Source organism: Bison bison, unplaced genomic scaffold, assembly GCF_000754665.1.
Source record: "Bison bison bison isolate TAMUID 2011002044 unplaced genomic scaffold, Bison_UMD1.0 scf7180017864529, whole genome shotgun sequence".
Taxonomy (NCBI): domain Eukaryota; kingdom Metazoa; phylum Chordata; class Mammalia; order Artiodactyla; family Bovidae; genus Bison; species Bison bison.
Window position 1 is genome coordinate 797,810 of NW_011495079.1, and position 3,831 is coordinate 801,640.

At 44.6% G+C, this 3,831-nt stretch overlaps 1 protein-coding gene across 1 annotated transcript in view; it reads left to right on the forward strand.

Moving 5' to 3' along the window:
- The window catches only part of GPR50 (G protein-coupled receptor 50), a 185,510-nt gene that overhangs the window by 160,293 nt on the left and 21,386 nt on the right, over nt 1–3,831 (forward strand). The gene's annotated exons all lie outside the window — the stretch shown is intronic.

Sequence of the window (3,831 nt, forward strand, 5' to 3'; positions counted from 1 at the left end):
TGTGTCCTTTGATACTATTTGGGTTCTTCTAAATCCTTCTAGATTTGCTGTTCATCAAGCCTCTGTTCTGACATTTGGGCCAATCTGGATAAAGTAGATTTTTCTTAATTAGGAATTGGATATGCAGATCAGGGACAAGGAAGGGAATGATTGTCTCAGAGTCACACAGCAAATTAATGATGGGGCTAGGCTGATGGTAGAGACAGAGACGGCGAGAGAAAAATAGGGAGAAACTGATATTTTGCACAGAAGGTAAATTATCTTTGCAAAGGGAGGAACTATGATACACCCACAAAGTGGGTGGAAGGAGTGGTAAGGGCAAAGAGTGGGGGACCATTGTGCCCCTCTTCTGCTCACAGAACTTACTGTCAAGAGGGTACAGAATGTGTATAGTGTGCTTAATACACAATTATTTGAGTAAGTCTGTCATTAGAAGATCAGAAACTCTGGGTGGGAGCTCAAGTCATTTAGATACTGTTAACTATAACCAGACCCTCCATTTCTCAGTGGTCTGGGAAACAAGGGTTATTCATAGACGGTTGGACTAAGTCAGAAGTTATTTAGATAATGCATCGTGAGCAGCAGCCTCTACTAGACAGATTACCCAGCTAAGAGCCAGGAAGCCCCAAACATGAACTCACCAAGGGAGTTTGGGCCAATCATGAAATCTCTCTGGGCTTCACCTTTCCCTAATGCAACACTGAGATGCTACCTGATCCTGCCCTATTTACCTAAAGGGGCATTGGTAGGTTAGAACCAGGGTCAACCTGTAAGTAAACAATGAATGCAGGGAAGAAGACAACATGGTCACCATGAAAAGGGGTGTGTGGAGCTCTGAAGAAGTAGCAGTTCAGCTAGATCCAGAGAAAGAAGAGGATGACAGGGTGGGCATTGATCATGATGGGAAAGGAACCTTGACCATGACACATGCTTTGGAGCCAGCCGTAAGCAAGAACCCTTTAAAGGTAAGATAAGGAAAACCCCAAGAACTAGGGTAGGTGAGAGGAGGGAGGTAGATGTGATGAATTTCCAGGATAACATTGCTGTGCCTGCAGTGTCCTGACTAGAGGCATTGAGAGGAAGGGAAGGCCAGGGGTGAGAAAAGCTGGAGACCTCTGCAGGGGGAATATTGGTCCACAGGGAGGACAAGAGCTGCTGTGCAGTCAGAAATGATCTGGTGGGGACTTTACTTATTAATCTGATTGCAACTGACCCATGAGATGATTAACAGTAATTCACATCCTGGGGAGTGAGAGGTTTGATGGCAACTTCAGCTGGGCTGAGAAATGTAATCTGTGGTGGAGATCGTATCAGGAGAGAAGGGGCCAGAGTGGCAGCAGGGATGATTCTACTTGGCAGCCTATAGCCAGGGAAGCTGTTCACTCTTTGCAGGAATAAAACACTGACCCGATGAGCCAGCCATTGGAGATGTAGACAGTTGCAGGAGACAGTTGCAGGACAAGGAGCTGACAGTCTGGAGACCTGGCTGAGCCTGCAAATGTGACCCAAAGAGCTGGAGGGACAAGTGGGAACTCTCCAGCTTGAATCAGGCAAGAGTTGAATCTGGGATAGGAACTCTGCTTCTTTGGGGTTTATTTCCCAGAACATACACAGGGAAGACATTGTAAGGACTCTTGCTTTAGGGGAGACTCTAATAATTGCGAAGCCTCAGTCAGAAGAGTTTGAGCAAGCTCTGGGAGTTGGTGATGGACAGGAAGGACTGGCATGCTGCAGTCCATGGGGTAGCAAAGAGCTGGACACGACTGAGCAACTGAACTGAAGTCAGAAGAAGGCTGTCATGGTTCCAGTTTTGGTTTGGAAATTGTTTTGTGTGCAGGTACTGGGGAGACCCAAAGACAGGACATGGATGTTGTACCAGCAATCACTGGTGGAGCAATGAGCCTTGGTAACTTGGCTGTGTCATTGGCAGAAGGACATTGGGCATGCACTTTGTCTAGGGAAAGAGGCATGCCCAGGCTTGAATGGCAGAGGGAAAGGAGAAAAGGAAGAACAAAGTGGCTGAGGCATTTCTGAGAAGGAGAAGACAGACAAGGAGGAAGAGGCTGCGTTTCAAGTTACAGCGGGAAATAGAACGCAACTGGAAAAGGAGCTATGGTGGCCACATGGCTCCCAGGAAACGGTCCCTGCCCTGGAGCCAGGAGCCTCATCCCCTTGGCTCCTCAAAAGAGGCTGTTGTGCAGGAATCTGCTGAGCAGGAAAAGCCAGGATAGAGGGGGTGGTGGAGGTAGGGAGGAGGGCTTTCAAGGTCCATTGAAGGGAAGGAGCAAAGAGAATGAGCTCAGCAGACCCAGCATAGATGGAGTGAAAATACAGAGGTCGCCTCCAGCCTGTGATAGGGGAAAGCAAAGAGCTGAAGGGGGAGGGGGATAGGCCAGAAAGTTCAAAGGCAGCCTCGAAGGACTCATTAAAATGACACAAACACAAATCACAACTTAGCATAGGAACATGTACAACAAGTGGCCTAAGAATGCATAAGGCCAGAGAGGTAGCCGCTGGGGCCCTGGGAGAAGAGAAAAGGGATGTCACTTCAGTATAAGGACAAGGCTCAAGACAAAAAGGATAGTGTATTGTTGGGGAGGCCAAGGGGGCTGGGGGCTCTTCACAAGGGGCAGCGGGGAGGAAAGTCGGAAGGGAAGGCTGAGTTTCTCACGCAGTTTGCATTTTCTAGGAACTGCAAAAGGAGAGTTTCAAGATATAGGATTCTGAAGGTGAATTTGGGAGACAGCGGGCAGCATTGTGAAGATGAAAAGCAAAATAAATTTCAAAGGAAACATTATTTAAAGCAAACTCCACTTTCCCTCCCCAAAAGATGAAATATAGGAGTGAAAGGATATTTCCACTGTACCTACACTGCAAAGATGGGCTGAAAACAACAGGAGAGAGGTCCATCATAAGAAAGTGTTTTGCAAGTGTTAGTCGCTCAGTTGTGTCTGACTCTTTTGTGACCCCGTGGACTGTAGCCTGCCAGGCTCCTCTGTCCTTCACTGTCTCCTGCAGCTTGCTCAAACTCATGTCCATTGAGTCGATGATGCCATCCTGGGCCCCCTCCAGATGTACAGAGGCAGACTTCCTGAAGAAATGGATATTTTAAACTCCTCATTGCCTATTTGTTCACTAGGTTTTATATTATGTGTGATCCTAATATTATTTACCTCTATTGTATCTGCATGATGGAAATTGTATATGTACAGTTGTGTGCCACTGTACATCTCTTTCCAACATCATATTTAGTGACATCTTATTGTTAGTTTGAAATCTGCTGTAGTGAGAGTATGTATACCATGAGAGTCGGAAAACACTATAATTAAAGGCTTGGATGATTGTCAAGACTTAAGAAAGGGGTGGTGAAAATATTAATAATGCAAATGAAACTTAAAAATGTGTTGTGTTTGTAACCATGACATTTATGAACAGTTCAAAAAATAAGGAAATAGTCTTCCAGTATTTGAAAACTATTTTCTGATTTAGCAAAAATCACTCATATCACTGATAAACAAGTGAATTTCTACCATCCGTAATGCAGAAACTGAAAGATGCTTTAGTTTAATGAATATAATTTCTATGAGGGTAAAATGTAGCTTGCTTGTAATCATATATCAGAGTTCATGACAGTTACATTTGTCAAATCATGGTTCACTCTGATTGCAGCCATAGATAGTCTATGAATGCAATAGCTTGGCAAAAATGAAAAAAAGTATTCAGGGAAAATCAACTGGACATATGGAATTTATAAGAAAAGAATATTGTATCAGGTTGGCCAAAAAATTCATTTGAGTCTTTCCATAACATCTTATGGTATGTTCAATATTC